Below are 22,515 nucleotides of genomic sequence, written 5' to 3'. Positions count from 1 at the left end.
TCAGAGAATAGCTTCAGAAATGATGCCAGCCACAGATGTAGGCAAAATGTCAGGAAGAAACTCTGCTAGAACATGGCCACATAGCCCAAAAAACCCACAAAAAACTATGGATGCTGGCCATGAAAGCCTTCGACTTTACAGTTTACTTTTTACCTGAGAGAACACCTCTCTAGGACTCTCCAGGCCCCCAGTGCAACTCTGTGGTCAACACCTGCCAGAAATTCATCATAGAATCATGATGGCGGACCTACAAATGCCTAGAGAACTATGTTCTCTAGGAATATCAAGGCTCTCCAGCATAACTCTATGGTCAACTCCTGGCAGAGTTGCGCTGGAGGACCTAGAGGTTCCTAAGGAGAACATATTAATGAAACTTGCAAATAATCAAATCCATAGAAGTCAAAGCTGCAAATCAAAGCTGCAAATGAGGGCCAACTGTACTAATAAAAGTGGTTAAACCCATAACCATTAAAAAGAAGAACAACTAACATCAGCAACATATCAGACGAAGGGCCCTTTCCCTCTGGGTGGTCATCCCTGAAAGGCCTGCCAAAATAAAATAAAAAAGGCTTCATGTGCCTATATAAAGAAATTCCAGAGTCTGGGAGCAGCCACCAAGAAGGCCTTTGTCCATGTTCCAACCAGGTGTACCTGTAAAAGTGATGGGATGGTGAGAAGGATCTGCCCAGAAGATCTCACAACACAGGCAGACTCATACGGATTCTTTTTTACCTCCGTAGATGTTGCGGTGACCGACTATCATGGCCACCAGCCATTGATGCATGCTATAGTAGAGCAATATACGGTGAGAAGTACAGACGTTCTGGCATCCCTCCTCAGAAACCACCCATTTTATAAATAATAATAAAAACTTTACTTTTACCCTGCCTCTCCATCAGGATGGAGGCGGCTTACAATAAAAATACATCCAATACAACAATAATCCCAATTATTCCCTCCCTCCCTCCCTTAAAACATCTTTCTTTCTTTCTTTCTCTTTCTTTCTTTCCTTCAGACTGTGAGTTTATGGGCAGGAACTCTCTTTTATAAGTATGGAGTATATGGAATATGGAAATATGGACAATGACTCCATAACCATAATGAATGTTGCACAATAATTAATATAGGATTATGCACAAAACACGTCCCTACACTAATGACAGCTTCCAGGAAGTCTTTCTGCAACTTCTCCTCAGACCGAATATATAAAAGGCTGGTAGTGGAAAAGCAGAGGTGACAGTGACAATATCACAACAGAAGGCAAAAGCCACTGGAGAAATTGTAGTCAGCCTATCAGGTGTCCTAGAAAGAAAGATACGAGAGCAGAGGAATCAAAGGCAGAGTAATGATGGGGATTTGGGAACTGGCCTCTCTGCTCCTGGGCCTTCTGGCCCTGCAGTATCTGAAGCAGCTCTGGTCAAGCAGAAACTACCCTCCTGGACCTTTCCAGCTTCCCCTCGTTGGAGGCGTCTGGTGGGTGAGAAAGAAGTTTTCTCAAGACATTTTCATTAAGGTAAGATGGGTGAGAAGCTTAATGGCACCACCGCTATCATCATCATGTTCTTGTTGTTATTATTACAGGTCGAATCTCCCTTATCCAAAATTCCAAAATACTCCAAGGAGCAAAACTTCTTTTCCTGGGTGGCTAAGATAGCGACATCTTTGCTTTCTGATGGTTCGATCCACACAAACTTGGTTTCATGCACAAAATTATTTTAAACTATTGTATAAAATTACCTTCAAGCTATGTATAGAAGGTGTATATGAAACATAAATGAATTTTGTGTTTAGACTTGGGTCCCATCTCCAAGATATGCCATTCATTGTTTTCACAAAAAGTGGCCTATAAATAAAAGTTTAATTTATTTTATTATTATTATTATTATGTAGATATATGCAAATACAAGTATTCCAAAATCCAAATATTATTTATTTATTTATGGTATTTATACCCCGCCCTTCAGCCCTAAAGGCTATCCAAAATCCAAAACAGGTCCGGTCCCAAGCATTTCTGATAAGGAAGGCTCAAACTAGATGGTTATTTTGTATGCTGAGGCTACAATTGTAATTTTATTAAAACCTTCAAGACCCAAATTGGCATTTTAAAATGTGCAGCATTTAAGGAGACTCACAAATGTGCATAGCAGAAATAATTGCCTCATGATCTATAAAGACACCTGTTCAGCAACCAGGACACTGAAGTAGTCTGCTTTCTTGTACTGTTTTGGAATTTGTCTGGGTTTTGTTTTGGGCTTGTTGGGGTTTTTTCAAATTTTGTCCATAGGCTGTGTGCTATTGAACCATTTCATCTGTTGGGTGATATAGAAATAGCAAGGGAAGCCATAGTGCCACTCTATTCTGCTTTGGTCAGGCTTCACCTGGAATAACACTGTGTCCAGTTCTGGGCACCACAATTCAAAAAGGATGTGGGGAAACTGGAGCCATGTGTCCAAAGGAGGGCAACTAAAATGGTGAAGGGTCTGGAAATCATGAAGCCCTATGAGGAACGCCTGAAGGAGCTGGGTATGTTTAGCCTGGAGAAGAGGAGGTTAAGAGGTGATATGATAGCCCTGTTTAAATACTTGAAGCGATGTCATAATGAGGAGGGAAGAAGCTTGTTTTCTGCTGCTCCAGAGAATAGGACACAATGAAGGAATGGATGCAAGTTACAGGAAAAGAGACTCCACCTCAACATTAGGAGGAACTTCCTGACAGTAAGGGCTGTTTGACAGTGGAACAAACGCCTTCCTCAGAGTGTAGTGGAGTCTCCTTCCTTGGAGGTCTTTAAACAGAAGCTGGATGGCCATCTGTCATTGGGGATGCTTTGATTGGGAGTTCCTGCATGGCAGAAGGGGGTTTGGACTGGATGGCCTTTCTGGGGGTCTCTTCCAACTCTACAATTCTATGATTCTATGAAATGTTAAAATGAATACATAAGCATCACAGAAGCAATGTGCAAATTGTTTCTGAACTGCTGTCCTAGACAGCCAGGATCTCACTGATGTCACCATTGCAACCTCTGTACTACAGTAATGCTACATGGAGCCCCTTTCATGAAAAAAATATATAACAATATTAATCCATAAGGCTGTCTTGGGTCCCTTGCTGGCAGAAAGGCAGGGTATTAATCCAATAAATAAATAAGAGGCTGCAGATATTTATATGGTTCTGAACTTATGGCATTGCATTCAACCAGACTGACTGCAGTGGCTGCCATGTGGGTTCTGGGCCCAAGTCATAGAAATATAGGAGTTTATCACAATGTGGCTCATTATGACAATATAGAGAGATTAAAACAACCCGCAAATGAAGTGAAAATGGCAAGTAATTGCGCAAATAAAGTGATATCAGAAATGCGTTGTCACTGAAATCCTGAAAGCAAAAAGATGCACATTAATACTTTTTGTGACCACTTTAATGGTGGGTTTTGTGTGACATCATGTGAAATCATTTCGTGTAATTACACAATTTTTCCAAGATATCCACTGGATAAACTCCCGATCTCCTTTGTGTGATAAACTCCATAGAGTGGGGAGAGATCCCAAGGGTCTAACCCCTTTCTGCCATGCAGGAAGACACAATCAAAGCACTCCTGACAGATGGCGACTCCACCACTTCAACATCTTGGTTTTGGTCCTTTCATGTCCTTTACTGCTTGGGACCCAAATATCCAAAGCAGGGTTGGAAAGCCTAAGCCCATGGCCTTCATTGGGTCAACTCCCCACCATCACAGAGAGGCCAGAAGAAGTCCCCTAGAAAAAAGCTCCATGGCCCCTTCTCTTTCATAGGAAATTCAAGAGGTACATGGAGGGTGACAGGAGTTGGACTGGATGGCCCTTGTGGTCTCTTCCAACTCTATGGTTCTATGTACTTGCTATTGCTGTACTGTATGATTCAAGTCACCTGGTGCAGTTCTTGAAGTCTTCTTCCCAGTGGGAAGTTTAATGCTCTAGATGAGCAGCTTCCTCCAGATTAGCTGTTCCAGAATACTGCAAACACATCTCCAAGCAAAAGTTCATCGATTGAAGCTGTAAGAAAGAGAGAGCTGTCCTCCCACTGTGTGTCTGAGGGGCTGTGCATTTCAAATGGGTTGCATGTTCATGTAAGTGGATGAACTAGGTGGGTGATTTCCATATCTGAACAGGGAGTGTAAGAAAGTGTCACGCACCTTCCTCGTATGAAACTGGGTGGCAAGCTGTTGTGTAAGCGCAAAACCAGTACGCTGCCCCTGTTTTACAAAGTGCCTCTTCCCTTTTGATCAGCCTGCTCTGCTGCTATGGTCAGCCCTCCGTGTTCACAGGTTCTGCATCCATGGATCCAGCCACCCATAACTTGAAAACATTGTTTAAAAATTCCAAAAAACAAGCCTTGGCTTTGTCATTTTGTATAAGGAACATCACTTTACTTTGCCACTGTATATCATTTGGACTTGAGCATCCATGGATTTAGCTATCCAAAGGATTGGGGGGGGGGGGCATCCTGGAATTAAACCCCAGTGAATATCAACATCTACTCTTACTGCTGCTGCCCTAATGGTATTTGGCCTAAATCCTATTGTTATTCCTGACTAGAGTAGACTCATTGAATCAATGAGATTTACTCACACATTGGCTCATCATTTAACACCTGATGGAAAGGATCTAGTCTAGTTGGGACTAACCAAAAAGAAATGTGTGTGGATGGTTTCTTGAGACATGTGTGAACATATTGGGGGGGGACCCCTAGGTTATACCCAGTTTGGGTATGCAGTCCCCAGAAGCCGCTGGTTGGTAAGTCACCCAAAATGGTCCCCTACCTTTGCCACAGAGTGCCTTTCTCCTCCACATTAAGCCACAGAGATTGTTCCCCAGTGCTCTCCATCTTCATGGGAGAAGGTCACCAGCAGAAGGAGAGGGCTGCTTTTGCTGGTGGCTCACTATCTACCTTCTACAATCCATGGCATATGTCTTGTAGCTACTATAAGGAGACCATGTAGATAATAAGGTCACATGATAGCCATATTTGAAGGATGGTGCAATCTTGTTTTCTGCTGCTTCAGAGACTAGGACACGGAACAATGGATTCAAGCCTCAGGAAAAGAGATTCTCATTAACCATTAGGAAGAACGTGATGGAAAGAGCTGCTTAGTGTGGAGGAATCTCCTGTTTCAGGATTTCCTCCTTATACACAGTGGCTGGAATCTTATTAGTATCTTACACATGGTTTGCCATATTCACCGCAAGCTTGTGGAAGTGGAGTTACACATTTGGCATCACTGCACAAGCTTTGTATGTGAATGAGCATATATTTAATTATATAACACCACAATTGCATTAATGAGGCAGTGTTGAGCAATAGCCAACCAACCCTATAAATCAATCAGTATAATAATACTCCAGCTGAGATTTTACATCATGCTAAATCTACACTCATACAGTTAAATGGTGGTTGTCCTACACCATTTTTCTTCTGAATACCAGTGTTGTGGTACCAATTGTGTATTTGCACATATGTTTGCTATTCCCATAATCCCAGTAAATCAAGTGAAGGCACTGATAAGTACTTACACACCATCCAGGTATGCACAACTGTATGTCTGTGGAATTTTGCATACACAATTTTGAACTAGATACAGACATTATTTGTTGTTGTTTGACATTAGCTTGACTTCGACTTATGGTGACTCTATGAATGAGAGACCTCCAAAAACATTGATCATTAACTGCTCTGCTCAAGTCTTGCAAACTCAGGGCTTCCTCAATTGAATCGATCCACATATAGTGTGGTCTCCTAATTTTCCTACCACTTTACCAAACATTATACTGGCATTAGACAGTGGCCATAACAATACAGCCACACATATAAAGGAACTTAGCTGTGCATTAAACACCAATGGGATGCTAGCTTCTATTGATGTATTATTATTATTATTGTTGTTGTTGTTGTTGTTATTAACCTTTACTTATAAAGCGCTGTAAATTTACACAGCGCTGTACATACAATCTTTTTAATTGGATGGTTCCCTGACCTCAGGCTTACAATCTAAAAAGACATGACACAAAAGGAGAAGGGAGTGGTGGTGGGGAAGGGGATGAGGTCCAGCAGTTCCTCGCTACCTCCGAGGCCTGGACCAAGGCAGATGGAATGGAGGAAGGGCTTGGCTTCTTAATGGATGGTTAATCTTCTTCCAGGGAGGCCTGTTGGAGTTAGCCTGGTTAATTAGCTTACTTGCTGTTCACCGCTATGATCCTTGGAATAGCGGTATATAAATAAAACATATTATTATTATTATTATTATTATTATTATTATTATTAGCCTGCCTCTCTAGTAGGATAATACATATAAAATACATAGCAAGACAGGAAATGATTCAATAAAACAGGCAACAAAAGAACATCAAATAGCAAGTGACAGTTATGCAATGTAGACTATTGACTAAGACTCAGGCTGGATTCAAGTCACTTCAGTGACTCTATTTGGACTCAACTCAGCAGTCAATGATACACTGATTTGCCTTGACTCATGACTTGGACATTTTTATTGACCAACTTGCTGGTGTCATTCACTTGGAGCAACAGACAAGAACCACTCCCAGAAGGGAGCAACAAATGGGGACTTGGGGCAGAAAGCTCTTTCTGAAGTTTTTCAAAAGCATTAGAAAGCTCCTCCAACTCTCGTCTTTGCCCTCCAAGAAACGCACTCTGTCAAAGTTGGCTCCCAGACTTCAGGCCTGACTTGAAAATATCTTGCATGGACTTGAGACTCACCATGAGAATTGTAAGGGCTTCAGACATGACAAGACTTGGAGTAGAAGACTTGAATGTATTATTGCCAGCTTCCATGTCCTTGATGTAAATGTCAGCCACTTAATCTACTTTGTGGTTTAAAATGAATATGGAAGTGACCATGTGAAACTAGGAAATGTAAGAAGGGCCCAGCTGTTTCTAGTTAGGTAGTGCACTGTATGTTAATAGCAGGGTTATTTCCATATCCATTTTATGAGATCAGAGCAGGCATGTTAAACTTTGCAATTATGCATATTCATGCTTTCCAATGTAATGTTAATAATAACAATAACAATAACAATAACAATAATAATATTTATTTATATTTTCCCACCTCTCCCAGGTGGATCGAGACGGGATTACAGCCCAACAATAACAATAAGATACAAGAATAAAACATAATTTTCAAGCATTAAAACAGTTAAAAACAGTACAGTCAAACAATTATAAGATGTAATATTCTGATCCTGAATAGAGCCCGCGACCCCGATCTGCCACTGAAAGGGATGGCATAGAGCCATCCCTTTACAGCCCGTTTCAGCCCATTATTTCTTGCAGATTAACCTGGGTGTTTGACTCTACCTTTTTGTAGTTGGTCACATTGGCCATTTCTTATCTTATTTGGGGTGAGGGCTTCTTTTAAATCTTGACAATTGTTGTTGTTGTTGTTAGTATTAAGTAATCCTAGCATCATACACTTGGAAGAGACCAAAAGGGCCCTCCTGTCCAACCCCTTTCTGCCATGCAAGAAGACATAATCAAACACTCCTAGCAGATGGCCACCCAGCCTCTGTTTAAAACCTCCAAAGAAGGAGACTCCACCACTTCCAGGAAAAACCAAGCCGCTTTTACCTCCTTGGAGAACTGGAACAAACATGAGAACAAATAATAATAATAATAATAATAATAATAATTTAATTTGTTTCTATACCGCTATTCCAGGGATCACAGCGGTATACAACAGCAAATAAAACATACATCACATCATAAAAATACAACAATTAACAATTAAAACAATTAAAACCCTACAAAACAACCCCATACAAATGGCTGGATAGATGGAATCTGCCAATTACATTGCCAGGGGAGAAAAGATGACAACAGGTTCATGGGGGAAAAGCCTGGCGAAATAAAAAGGTCTTCAGGTTCTTCGTAAAACCATCAAGGGTGGAGACTGTACGGAGCTCGTGGGGGAGAGAGTTCCAGAACTGAGGGGCCGAAACTGAAAATGCCCTCCGAGATGAACTAAATTGAGCATCTGGAACTCTCAAAAGATGTTTCCCACCCGACCTGAGAGTGCGGGGCGAACTGTATGGGGAGAGGCGGTCCACCAAGTACCCTGGGCCCAAGCCATTTAGGGCTTTATAGGTAATAACCAACACCTTGTATTCAGCCCGGAAGCGAATAGGCAGCCAATGGAGATCTTTCAATACTGGTGTTATATGGCTGGCCCTGGAACATCCAGTAACCAGCCTAGCAGCCATATTCTGCACTAATTGAAGCTTCCAAGTTTGGTACAAGGGTTGCCCCATGTAAAGCGCATTACAGAAATCCAACCGAGAGGTTACCAGAGCATGTACCACAGTTTCAAGGTCCCCCCGGCCCAGGAAGGGATGCAGCTGGCGTATCAGCCGAAGCTGATAACAAGTGCTCCTGACCGCCGCATCCACTTGAGATGTTAGGTGGAGTGACGAGTCCAGAAGCACCCCCAGACTGCGAACAGAGTCCTTCAAGGGGAGCGTGACCCCATTCAGGACAGGTGGAAAAATTTCCTTACCCGGGCCAGGGGAGCCTATCACCAGTACTTCCGTTTTCTCTGGATTCAAGCTGAGTCTGTTTTCCCTCATCCATCCCATTACCGACTCCAAGCAGGCATCCAGAGGAGAGATGCCATCCCTAGTCATTGCATCAGTCGGAGACACAGAGAAGACTATTTGGGTGTCATCAGCGTACTAATAACACCGCGCCCCGTGTCTCCGGATGATCTCTCCCAGCAGTTTCATGTAAATGTTGAATAGCATAGGGGACAAAATTGCTCCCTGAGGGACCCCAGATGTCAGGGCCTTCCTATCGGAGCGACAGTCCCCCAGCTCCACCATCTGGAATCTACCCGAGAGGTAGGAACGGAACCACTGCAAAGCAGAGCCCCCGATACCCAACTCCCCCAGGCGTTCCAGAAGGATACCATGGTCGATGGTATCGAAGGCCGCTGAGATGTCCAAGAGCACTAACAGGGACACGCTCCCCCTGTCCATGCCCATAGGGAAAGTCAAGTCTACAACTTCTAGGAGCATTAGGTTAGGTCAGAAATGTTGCTTCATTGTGAGCAGACAAAATGACAGTCTAAGAAACCGGAATAGACCTATCTCTTTCCCTTCTGTACGATATTGTTCCTGGCCCTGAGGTTTCTGGAACAAAACCTGAGCCTCTGGGACAGCCTCAGGTGATGCCATTAAGCATTATGTATCAACCACAGTAGCTCACAGCTTGTCATTCACAGACCCATAGAACTGAAAGAGATCCCAAGGGCCATCCAGTTCAGACACATTTTACCACATAGTAATATAATAATAATAATAATAATAATAATAATAATAATAATAAGTATCCTGCTTTTTCACAAAGGAACCAAAGTGGATTCCAACAGGATAAATAAAACATCAAACAATTAAAAATTACAATTTTAAACCCCCAAAACCCCAACCCTTCCCCCAATCATCACAACAGTGATCAACCCATAAAAAGAGATTAAACATCAAAAAAATTAAAACTATCCAATAGATATACATTAAAATTTTGGGCAGATTAGCAGAAGAAATGAATCTTCCTCTAGAGGAGGGGGGATGGGGGGGATGGAATCAAATAATTTTGGTATCAGTAACAATAGAGGTGTCAATAGAGGGGGAGGTAAGTCTAGTAGATCTAATGGATCTAATCTAGTCTGGGAAGGCCTGCTGGAAGAGATCCATCTTAATAGCCTTTTTCAAGGCTTCCAAGGTGGTAACATGGTGGATCTCATCCGGCAAGTCGTTCCAGAGTCTGGGGGCGGCTGATGACAAGGATCTCTGGGTCACCGCTGAAAGTCTGGTCTTCTTAGGTTGTAACAGATTCTTCCCAGAGGACCGAAGTGTGTGGGGTGGATTGTATGGAAGGAGGCGCTCCCACAAGTAGTCAGGAGCCAAGCCATGTAGGGCTTTAAAGGTTAGAACCAACACCTTGTACCTTGCCCGGAAACTGATTGGCAGCCAGTGAAGAGATTTTAGAACCAGTGTAATATGGGCAGATCAGCCTGGCTGCCATATTTTGTACCAGTTGAAGTTTCCGAACTTGGCACAAGGGTAGCCCCATGTAGAGCACGTTGCAGAAGTCGAGTCGAGAGATTCCCAGCACATGTACTACTGTTTCAAGGTCTGCCCTTTTCCAGGAATGGGCACAGCTGGCGTATCAGCCGAAGCTGATAGCAAGTGCTCCTTACCATCGCATTCACCTGCGCTGACAGTTGAAGGGACAAGTCCAGGAGCACCTCCAAGCTGCGGACTGAGTCCTTCAGGGAAAGCACGACCCCATCCAGAACTGGCTGAAAGAACTCCATTCCCGGATTAGGGGTCCCTATAGCAACTACCTCCATTTTACCTGGATTCAACTTGAGTTTATTTTTCCCCATCCAGTCCATTACAGTCCATCAGAGGAGAGATATCATCCTTAGTCACTGCATCAGTCTGAGACATAGAGAAATGTATTTGGGTGTCATCAGCATACTGATAACACTGCGGCCCATGTCTCCGGATGATCTGCCATCAAAGCACTCCTGACAGATGGCCATTCAGCCTCTGCTTAAAAGCCTCCAAAGGAGACTCCAACACACTCTGAAGCAGTGTCTTCCACTGTTGAGCAGCTCTTACCATCAAGAAGTTCTTCCTAATGTTTAATGGCATCTCTTTTCAAACACATACAAGTTAAGACAGAAATCATAGCTGAAGAGGCTGTTCCCGGACCAAGCTGAAATGAGGAGATTAATCCTTTCCCTGTTTTAGGGAGTCAGGATAAGGAACATTTAATCTAGTCTGGCTGCTTCTAGCTAGAAGGTGGTGCAGGGCAGAGAAAAGGCTGAACCCTGGTGCTGCAATGACTGGGAAAGGACAAAAATAGCAACATTGCTATTGCTATAAAATTGACTATCCAAAGAAATCCTCCTGGAGAGTCTTTGGACTTGACCACACAAGAAAGAAAGGCAAAACGGATCTGGACAGCAGCGGCTTTCTCCATGCTGCTTCGCATGTTGATGCAGCACTTCCACTCTGTTCCCGAGGGGAGATGGCTGACAAAGCATGCCTTTTGCCAAATAGGAAAAATTCATTCAGCAGAAAGCATGCTTAGACCACCATCTCCCCTTGGGAACAGAATGGAAGTGTTACGATGGCACTGGAAAAGCCACTGCTGTCCTGATCCATTTAACCTCTCTTTTCTCGTGCAATAAAGCCCTTCATAAATTGCAGCAACCCATCACTTCAGCCTTGCAAATTCTAGCAAGCTGCTGCTCTTCTGAGAACTGGCAACGCTAGTTACTCTTAACCATACAAACACACATATGTCCTGACTGTAAGTTCAATTGCATCTGTGTCAACTGCACTGAATCATAGACAGTGAAGAATGAGGAAAACTGGAATTCATGTATGAAATGGAAACAATTGGCTTGTTTGGAAATGTAACATCAATTTTCTTCTGCTTTGATCCAAATGACAGCTTGCTAAGCAATATGGAAACATTTTTACAATATGGCTGGGTTCTTATCCTATAGTCATCTTGTCTGGATACCAAGCAGTGAAAGAAGGACTGATTGTCCGCTCAGAAGATTTTGCGGCGCGACCTGTGACCCCTACTTTAAAAGCTCTGTTTAAAAAAAGGGGTAAGTTCATGGAAATGGATAAAGGATTTTCACTACACCAAAACATTCTCAAGCTCATAGATGCCTCTGGATTACTATTACATTTTTAACTAGGGAAACAGCATACCCCCCAACTGTACCAATTTTGCCATCTTGACTACACTCCGATTGTTGCTTGGCCAAATGTGCTCCAGTTTTCATCTGTCAAATGTTGAAGACTATGGAACAGGCTGAAAATTTCTCCTGATCTCTTTTTCACCTTCCTTCCTAAATCAAAAGGCAAACTGTTGAAATGTTTGTCCTTTTATAAAAGGGGGGGGGGGGTGCACTGATGCTTAACAGGTGTTGCCATAAAGGTAAAGATGGATTGTCACACTTGTTATGAGAAAAGATGTATCATCTGGAAAGAATCCCCCCCTCCCATCATTTGAGCTGCCAGGCTTTAGAGCAAGGGTTAAAGGTATTGCTATTCATGCACTCTTTGGAGGTTGCTTTTTCGTGATATGTAGCAGAACTGAAAACATTACTCTTGATATTTTATATTATTTTATATCATTTTTATTACAAAAGACAAGCCAGGTTAGAAAAGAGCAAATGTGTTATCAAGCATTCTATTCATTCAGTGTCCAAGGTCCTTTTCGCATCTAATACTACTGAGCCATGTATCCCCCATCCTCTACCAAATGCACAGTTACAGTTACAGGATGGAGGACACATGGATCAGTGAGGATTAGAAAGCTGGGCCAAAGCTAACAAAATGAATTTCAACAGGGAGAAATGTCAGTTACTACACTTAGGGCGAAAAAAAGAAATGCATAGATATTGGATGGGGGAAACCTAGCTTAAGGAGACTTATACGTGTGAAAGGGATCTAGGAGTCCAAGTAGACCACAAGTTGAACATGAGTCAAGAGTGTGATGCAGCAGCTAAAAAAGCCAATGCAATTCTACGCTGCATTAATAGAAGTATCGTGTTTAGATCAAGGGAAGTAATAGTGCCACTCTTTTCTGCTTTGGTCAGGCCTCACCTGGAATATTGTGTCCAGTTCTGGGCAAAACAATTAAAAAAAAAAAGATGTGGAGAAACTGGAGCCATGTGTCCAAAGGAGGGTCACCAAAATGGTGAAGGGCCTGGAAGCCCTGAAGCCCTGTGAGGAAATACTTAAAGAGCTGGGTATGTTTAGCCTGGAGAAGAGAAAGTTAAGAGGTGATATGATAGCCCTCTTTGAGTATCTGAAGGGATGTCATATTGAGGAGGGAGCAAGCTTGTTTTCTGCTGCACCAGAGAGTAGGACATAGAGCAATATTTATTTATTTATTTATTTATTTATTTATTTATTTATTTATTTATGGTATTTATACCCCACCCTTCAGCCCTAAAGACTATCAGAGCAGCTTTGGGTGCAAGCTACAAGAATCCCTCACCTTCAGCGGGGGCATTGGCTGGTGATGCTTATTGGCTTCTTGTAGGGCACTTGTAGATGTCTTTGGCCATATTCAACAGTTCACAGAGTAGTACCCGGGCAGCCTGGGCTTCCTGAAGCCATTGGCAGGAACAGCAGATTGTGGGGCCACCACAGGAAACAGGCATAGATGGAAACTATAATTTGTGAAGAACAAGATCTGTCAGGTAGAGGTGTTTTAGGAGTTATTATAAGCAGGGACGTAGCCAGGATTTTGGGAAGGGGGGGTCCAGACTAAGTGCCACCATTATAATGGGGCTTGAGTGCAGTGGCGCAGCAGCACGCACCATTCATTTTATCTAACGGAAGGGGGGGTCCGGACCCCAAGAAAACCCCCCCAGCTATGTCCCTGTTATAAGCTAACTATGCCAAGGGGAGAATGTCTGCCCAGTTGTCCTATTGATAGCACTGCCCAAGGTTGGCAGCCCAGCAGAAAGAGCGCCAGCGCCGGAGCACCTTGCACCTGCAGAGGAGGAGCAGCACCTTCAACAGCTGGCTCGACAGCCTAACCCCCAGACTAATATGGACTAAAGTCAGACCCACAGCCAGCTGAAACAGTGGAACCAAGCAGCCCATCGCGACGCAAGAGGAACTGGACACAGTGAACATTGAGTTGATCTTTATATCCCTATTCTTCCTCTTGTCCTTGAATAGGCAACTCAAGAATTGATTTACATTCAGTGGCCATAGTCTATATCAACTAGCCACTTAATGGAGGAAGATGGGAAGGGCTGGGGAATTAAGATTGTTGATGAGGGAAACCATAAGATTGTTGATCCTAATTGTGGAGCGGCAATTGGAGCAGTGTGGGGCAATGGGAGATATAGCATTAACAGGGTGAAAACAAAGTATAAGGGAAGGCAAAATCGAGGCTTGAAACCCATTTAGCCTTCAATTCACCCTGTTAGCCCAAAAGAACTGGGGGGCATCCCAACCATACCACAGACCTTTATCCTGCTCCTGTGTAATGCCAGGTCAGGAAGGAACACAACTCACATAATTTATGATCTGCTAGAGGAGGAAAATGCCAACCTGGCATGTTTCACGGAAGCCTGGCTAGGGGAAGATAGCAGTGTGACCGGGGCTTGGGCCTCCCAGCCGGGTATGCCATCAAGGAGCCAGTCAGGAAAAATGGGCGAGGGAAGGAGTTGCCTTGGCCCACAAAAGCACCTTCACTTTGACTAGGAGACCTGTCCGGAAAACAGACTACACCGAGTGCATTTACCTGACCCTGAAGGCGAGGGAGAGTCTGGGGATCCTGTTGGTCTACCGTCCACCCGTGGCCTAACAGACTCCCTGGCCAATCTGACACAGCTGGTCTCGGAGCTGGTGCTGGAGTCTCCCAGGCTTCTTGTCCTGGGGGACCTCAACATCCCCTTTGAGGCTGGATCTTTAGCTCTAATGGGTGCAGCTCAGGAGTTCATGATTTCCATGACAACCATGGGCCTGTCCCAATTACTGTAGTCTCAAGGCCAACACATTGTGCAGGTAATACACTCAATGTGGTCTTTAGTACGGATCAGGAATATCCGTGGGCAGAGGTGATCCATACCTCTGCTCTGTCATGGACGGACCATTTTCTGGTCAAAGTGGGACTGAAGGCCACTACCCAAATCCCCCTCGGGGGTGAAGGACCTATTAGAGGGTCTGCGCTCAAAGACTGATGGAACCAGCCAGGTTCCAAAAAGCCCTAGCGGGTTTTATAGTTGGTGACAACAGGGATTCTGTTGAAGCCTGGGTTGATACCTGAAACACCGATCTTACCAAGGCTATAGATACTATCGCTCCCAAGTGTCCTTTCCAGCCCGCTTCACACCAAAAACCATGGTACACAGAAGATCTTTGGAAAATGAAGTGGACTGTGCAACGACTAGAACGCCACTGGTGGAAATATCGAAGTTTATCTGATAAGACACGCCATAGAGTGAGACTACATGTGAAAGGGATCTAGGAGTCCAAGTAGACCACAAGTTGAACATGAGTGAACAATGCGATGCGGCAGCTAAAAAGGCCAATGCAATTTTAGGCTGCATCAATAGAAGTATAGTGTCTAGATCAAGAGAAGTAACAGTCCCAATCTAGTCTGCTCTGGTCAGGCCCCACCTGGAATATTGTGTCTAGTTCTGGGAACCACAATTCAAAAAGGACATTGAGAAACTGGAGCCATGTGTCCAAAGGAGGGCGACTAAAATGGTGAAGGGTCTGGAAACCATGAAGCCCTCTGAGGAAGGACTTAGGGAGCTGGGGATGTTTAGCCTGGAGAAGAGAAGGTTAAGAGGTGATATGATAGCCCTGTTTAAATATTTGAAGGGATGTCATATTGAGGAGGGAACAAGCTTGTTTTCTGCTGCTCCAGAAAACAGAATACAGAACAATGGATGCAAGCTCCAAGAAAAGAGATTCCAGCTCAACATTAGGAGGAACTTCCTGACAGTAAGGGCTGTTTGACAGTGAAACAAACTCCTTCCTTGGAGATTTTGGTGGAGTCTCCCTCCTTGGAGGTCTTTTAAACAGATGCTGGATGGCCATCTGTCAGGGATGCTTTGATTGAGATTTCCTGCATGGCAGGGGGTTGGACTGGATGGCCCTTGCGGTCTCTTCCAACTCTACGATTCTATGATAGAGACTTTTTGGATTCCTATGGAGTGGCAATAGATACAGCGAAGAATTCTTTCTATGCTGCACGTATCGCATCTGCAACGTCTCGTCCAGGTGGTTAAAGAGTTAACTCAGTTGCCTCCCACCCTGAACCATCTTTTGGAACCAACAAAAACCTGCTGTGATGCATCTAATGACTTTTTCGCAGATAAAATCTCTCAGATAAGAGCAGATCTGGAAGCGGGCATTACAAGAGAAACAATAAGAGAGGAGTCCAGTGACTCCATGGACTACATTAAACTGGATCATTTTCAGATTGTGAATACAGATGAAGTGGACAAGCTCCTTGGAAGTGCAAGGAGGACGGCTTGCCCTCTTGATCCTTGCCCATCATGGCTGACCACCCAGGGAGAGGATGCAGTAAAAATATTGTTACGACCCATAATTAACACATCCTTCAGGGAGGGAAAATGTCCAAATGACTTAAAACAAGCAGTGGTCAAGCCGCTCTTGAAAAAACCCTCCCTCAATACCCTGGTGAAAAATAATTATAGACCTGGTGAGAAATAATTGGGTCGGTAATGGGCTGGATGAGGGGAAACAACTCAAGCTGAACCCAGAGAAAACTGAGGTACTTCTAATAGGAACTCCTAGTCCAGTAAAGAAATTTGTCAACCTTTGACCATTCTTGGGCACAGTGATCAAGAGGGCAGTTGCCTTCCAACTCCAATGTGTCTTGGAGGAAGCCAATTATCTGGACCCATTTCAAACTGGCTTCAAACTCTCAGAGAGTGGTGGGTTATCCTTCTTTGGAGGTCTTTAAACAGAGGCTGGATGGCCATGTCGGGTATGCATTGATTGAGAGTTTCTGCCTGGCAGAATGCAGTTGGACTGAACAGCCCTTGTGGTCTCTTCCAATTCTATGATTCTAAGGCAAAATGCAACCAGAGCAACTACAGACAGCACAAAGTCAATGTTGCTGTGGCAAGGGTTGAGAGACCAACACAGCCCTTAAATGGCTCTACTTCCAGCTGCTCCAGCTGCACTGCATGAGTAGAGCCAGCTGTGCCTGATGACATAGCCCTGATCCTTCCAAGAGTTTGGCAGCTTGGCCCTGGCCCTGCAAAAACTTCACCCAGGCAGGACTCCAGCATCCAGTGGCTCCCATCCTGCAAAGAAAAAACCCAGGCGGATTCTTACAGTTCTCTGCATATCTTAGGTTGTTAATGTTCCTTCCTCTTATTTTCACTTCTCCTCCTTTTGTGTCCAAGGCTGCTCTTCATATGATATTTTCTGCATAGAGATTGAAAAGATAGAGTGAAAGGAAGTGGGATACATTCAGTTGAAACATGAGGATAAAATATGCATCTGTTTAAACACAGAATGGCTATAGAAAAAAATTAAAATATTATTAAAATATTATTTTCAATTATTATTATTATTGCTGTTGTTAAAATATTGTTATTAGAACTATTATTAAAGTTTTTTAACATTATTAAACATTTAATAATAATAATATTACAGATCGAGGCAGGGTTACAGCCCAATAAAAGCAAACAAAATACAATAATATCCAATACAGTACATCATCTCAGTGCCCGCTCCGCACCGTGAGCACAAGCCCCATTCAATCGAATGGGACTCAAGCTTATGCGCTTTTTGGCTTACACGGGGGGGAGGGTCTGGAATGGATCCCCCATGTAAGCCAAGGGACTACTGTATGCAGAGCATTTTAATTATCCATTTACAGAGCAAATTAGATGTGGTCTGTGGCATTTGTCATCATCCAACAAATTTTATGTGCTGCAAAGGCTGAAGGGCATGGCCATACCTGGTCTGAAACATGGTTTTTCACTCGTCCCTGGCATGAATAAGAAATAGATTGTAAGCCCTCTGGAGATCCAATTTCATAAATACTCTCAATCGTTCCAGTAGTTCTAGAATCAGGGGTAATGGATAATGATAATCTTAGGGATCCAGAGTTCACTACACTTCTTCTGCACAAACAAAACAGGTGTCCCAGCAGAAGACATGGCACCTTACAACTGGATCAAGAGATGTGGGGGTCATGTTTAGACAACCAAGCCATTCCCAGGACTATGGGGAAATGCAGTACTGTTGACAGGAAAAAATTGAGTCTGCTCAACATGATCATTCTTGAAAATCTGTTCTAAATGTATCAATAACTCATGAATGAATAGTTGTAAGCTGCCTCCTGAAGATGAAACTTGAAGAATATTTATTGTTTAAATTTGTCCTTGATTCCTGTGGTCCTCAGGTATTATAACATCAAACGGACACATCTGGAAGCAGCAAAGACGGTTTGGGCAAGTTACTCTAGGAAAGCTGGGAGTTGGGAAGAAATGCACAGAGCACATAGTAGAAGAGGCGGCCCATCAGCTTGTGGAGATCTTTACACTTGCAAAGGGTAAGTAATTCTTGGAGGAAATGTCTCCCAGTAGAAATCCTAACAACAAAGCTGGTCCTAACAATAACAACTGAAATTTTAACAGGATAAAACATTCTTTCACCAGTACTTATCACACAATGCCATGTCCAACTTGCTGCTGCTTTGCATTCCATTGGTATGTAGTGCACCTTTTCATTAATGGGCAAAACCCATCAATAGGCTTTCAATCTTGGTGCTACTCTAATAATGTCTTTGTGCAATAGGTGCCTTCCTGTGCAATTCTGCTTCTCATGCAGTCACACGGTGGGAGTGGAGATGATTCTGCTCCTCTCCACCCTTTAACAGCCTCACGAATCCAGGTACCTTATCGCACACATTTTTCCCCCATTATGAGCATGGGTAGGGGCCGCTCGGGGCCACTCATGACTGAGAAAAAACAGATTTTACTACACACTGAAGTGTCTTCAAAATGGCCCCATTCCATCACCCAGCTTCAAGCCGTTCCCATTCAGTGGTGAGACACGTCCTTTGGCTCTGACAGGAAAGTTCTGTCAGAGCAAAGTGGCACATCTCAGCACTAAACAAGAACAGCTGGGTGCCGAGTGATGGAATGGGGCCATTTTGAGGACACTTTGGTGTGTGGTAAAATGCGTTTTTTCTCGGTCACACGCGGCCCTGAGCGTCCCCTACCCATGCCCATAACAGGGGGAAAATGCATGCGATAAGGTCCCCAATGTTGTGTGCACATTCACAAGACAGCAGTGAGCTTCGAAAGGCAGTTGGCAACCAGGTTCACTTGTACCCCTCCTTCCTCCGAAAGTCTGGCACTGCTATGTGAATGTGCAGACAGCAGCCCACATTTTGGGAGGGAGGAGTAGCAGGACATTCAGGACATACAGGCAACATTTGGCAGTGCAGAACACAGATTACGCGGCCATGGATTGGCAAAAGACTATTGTGGGGAAAAGCGTGATAAGAAACGATGCACAATCACGCTAGTTTAAGTATGCTTCCATTCTTAAACTAGCGTGATTGTGGCGGGACACCAAGCTGGAGCGATATATGCCCAAAGAAAAGCTTTCAAACTTTCAAATGAGGAGCATCTCTTTTCATAAGAGATACCAGACAACTTGAATCAGGAAGAGGTACTGCATATAGAAAAGGAATAGGGTTTGTATATAGAAGCCACTGGGACAACATGTTGTACTGGTTTGAGGGTTGGTCTAGGACTCTAGGGGACCAGAATTTGAATACCTGCTCAGTAATGGAAACCAACCGGCAGGTCACACATTTGGGCAAGTCATACTCTCATCTTAGAGCAGCGGTTCTCAACCTGTGGGTTGAACTACCATTTCACAGTGGTCACCTAAGACCATTGGAAAACACATATTTCCGATGGTTTTAGAAACCGAGCCAAAAATAATTTTATGGTGGGGGGTCACCACAACATAAGGAACTGTATTAAAGGGTCGTGGCATTAGGAAGGGTGAGAACCACTGTCTTAGAAGAAGACTGACATACCTGCTCTGAATAAATGCTGGCAAGAAAACCCAAGAATAGGGCTGCCGTAAGGCACAGTCAACTCAAAAGCACAAAGCAGCAACAATATATAAGTCCCTAGATTCTGGATAAGATACAAAAGTGTAAAGATATAAATCTTAACACCAAAGTGAGGCTCGTCCAAGCCACTATATTCCTCATTATCATACCTGAATGTGAGAGCTGGGCAGTGAAGAAAGCAAGAGGAAGAAAATAAACTCATTTGAGATGTGGTGCTGGAGAAGAATGCTGAAGATACCATGTCGAATGATGAAGATACCAAGGAGACAAACAAATAGATTCAAGAACAGATCAAGCTCAAACTCTCCTTCAAAGCCCGGATGTCCAGATTGAGATAGTCGTACTTTGGCCACATCCTGAGAAAGCATAAATCACTGGAAAAGGGTGACAGGGAAATGGGGACGCTGACACCACACGACTGCCAACCGCACAACTACACCGGCAGTGACGTTTCGCATCTGGGGACTTGTGTGACTCAGAATTCATCGGTGGGTTTTCCCCATCAGTGAAAAGGGACGCAGCCGCTACAGGTCAGGAAGAGAGCAGCTATGCTTGGGAGGAGGCAGCATGTGATAAGCATTGCCAAAGCCACTTTTTTTCCTGATCTTATCCTACTTTAAAAGCCATGTGTAGTAATCTCCACCATTTCCAGGGATAAGGATTAGGCACTTTTCACTTTGAATAAGGGAGCAGGATTTTTAATTGTGAATTTGGGACGGGACAAAATAATAAATTCTTTATAGTGGAATTTCTGTTAAAGCGTTTCCATCTACAGTGGGCCCTTCCCTTACGCAAGGGATCCAATCCATATGCTGGAGCCCCATTAGAAATAATGGGCTTGTGCCTGTGACACATTGCGCTTGCCACAGGTGTGCACCCCATTACTTCCTCTTGGGCGCACAATGACTTTTGCCGGCATGGCTTGCCGGCAGGTGCGCCCGGTATAATGTGGGTGCACTGTATGTTGTATCTCTTGTATACTGGGGACAACTGGGAAGTATCTACTCGAGCATCCCAAGGTGATACTAACAACTACTCACCAAAGAGCATTTACAGCCATGGTCTCTACGCACTGGAACAATCTTCCGGAAGAGATCCGACTTATATCTACCCTGGATGCCTTCAAGAAGGCGCTGAAAACTCACCTCTTCCAATTAGCATACCCCCCTGACTCTCTATAATAGAATATCATTCCCAAACAGGAGCCTACCTCAAGATGCTAATTAGGATTGCATATTGCATGTTTTTAGACAGATAGAATCATAGAATCATAGAATCATAGAGTTGGAAGAGACCACAGGGGCCATCCAGTCCAACCCCATTCTGCCATGCAGGAAATCCAAATCAAAGCATCCCCGACAGATGGCCATCCAGCCTCTGCTTGAAGACCTCCAAGGAAGGAGACTTCACTACACTCCGAGGAAGGAGTGTGTTCCACTGTCGGACAGCCCTTACTCTCAGGAAGTTCTTCCTAATGTTGAGGTGGAATCTCTTTTCCTGTAGGTTGCATCCACTGTTCCGGGTCCTGTTCTCTGGAGCAGCAGAAAACAAGCTTGCTCCCTCCTCAATATGACATCCCTTCAAATATTTGAACAAGGCTATCATATCACCTCTTAATCTTCTCTTCTCCAGGCTAAACATCCCCAGCTCCCTAAGTCGTTCCTCATAGGACATGGTTTCCAGACCCTTCACCATTTCAGTCACCCTCCTTTGGACACATGGCTCCAGTTTCTCAATGTCCTTTTTGAATTGTGGCGCCCAGAACTGGACACAATATTCCAGGTGGGGCCTGACCAGAGCAGAATATAGTGGCACTATTACTTCTCTTGATCTAGACACTATACTTCTATTGATGCAGCCTAAAATCGTATTGGCCTTGTTAGCTGCCGCATCACACTGTTGACTCATGTTCAACTTGTGGTCTACTTGGACTCCTAGATCCTTTTCACACGTAGTTTCATTCAGCCAGGTGTCCTCCATCCTATATCTGTGCTTTTCGTTTTTCCGCCCTAAGTGCAGTACCTTACATTTCTCTGTGTTGAAGTTCATTTTCTTAGCTGTGGCCCAGCTTTCTAGTCTATTCAGGTCATTTTGAATCTTGATCCTGTCCTCTGGGGTGTTGGCTATTCCTCCTAATTTGGTGTCATCTGCAAATTTGATAAGTATGCCCCCAATTTTGTCCTCCAAGTCATTGATAAAGATGTTGAATAGCAATAGCACTGGGCCCAGGATAGAACCCTGTGGGACCTGACTGGTCACTTCTTTCCAGGATGAAAAGGAGCCATTGTTGATCACTCTTTGACTTCAGCCAGTCAACCAATTACAAATCCATGTAACAGTTACTTTGTCTAGTCCACATTTTACAAGCTTGTTTGCAAGAATATCATGGGGAACTTTGTCAAAGGCCTTACTGAAGTCAAGATATACTATATCCACAGCATTCCCTTCATCTAACAAGTTGGTAATTTTATCAAAGAAAGAGATAAGGTTTGTCTGGCATGTCTTCTTTCTCTGAAACCCATGTTGACTCTTTGTGATTATGGCATTGCCTTCTAGATGTTCACAGACTCTCTGTTTAATGATCTGCTCCAGAATCTTTCCTGGGATTGATCTCAGACTAACTGGACGATAATTGTTGGGATCCTCTTTTTCCCCTTTTTGAAGATGGGGACAACGTTTGCCCTCCTCCAGTCTTCTGGGACTTCTCCTGTTCTCCAGGAGTTTTCAAAGACTATTATGGCCAATGGCTCCGATATGACATTTGCCAGTTCTTTTAGTACTCTTGGATGTAGTTCATCTGGTCCTGGAGACTTAAATTCATTTAGATTAACCAGG

General features: G+C 43.8%; 1 pseudogene; it reads left to right on the top strand.

Annotated features, from left to right (window-relative positions):
* The first annotated feature begins 1,345 nt into the window (after positions 1–1,345).
* LOC149317861 (cytochrome P450 2J5-like) overlaps positions 1,346–22,515 on the top strand; it is a 44,595-nt pseudogene continuing 23,425 nt past the window's right edge.

The sequence above is a fragment of the Sceloporus occidentalis genome, unplaced genomic scaffold (genome assembly GCF_023333645.1).
Source record: "Sceloporus occidentalis isolate IW3139 unplaced genomic scaffold, rSceOcc1.0.p SCAF_2, whole genome shotgun sequence".
NCBI classification, from domain to species: Eukaryota; Metazoa; Chordata; class Lepidosauria; order Squamata; family Phrynosomatidae; genus Sceloporus; species Sceloporus occidentalis.
The sequence above is the reverse complement of the archived record's forward strand: the minus strand, read 5'-3'. Positions and strand labels throughout refer to the sequence as shown.